Raw genomic sequence first — 243 nt, 5'->3', positions numbered from 1 at the left:
TAAAGGACAGAGTAGAACTGACCCATAGGGATTCCAAGGCAGGGATCAAACTGTCACATTTTTTTCCTGTGGAGCAGAAGGTGGGTTGGGGCAGAGAAAGTACAAAATGAGCCTATAGTAACCCGTGGTACCAAAAAGTAAGAAAATGCTTAAAAATTCATAAGTATATTTTGAAGAACATTGGAGCCAACCAGGAGTTTCTAATGGCTATATCTGGGGCAATTTGAGCAATGAAATAAATAA

The sequence above is a fragment of the Orycteropus afer genome, unplaced genomic scaffold (genome assembly GCF_000298275.1).
Source record: "Orycteropus afer afer isolate SDZICR_OR568_19922 unplaced genomic scaffold, OryAfe1.0 scaffold00141, whole genome shotgun sequence".
NCBI lineage: Eukaryota > Metazoa > Chordata > Mammalia > Tubulidentata > Orycteropodidae > Orycteropus > Orycteropus afer.
Note: the sequence above shows the minus strand (reverse complement) of the source record.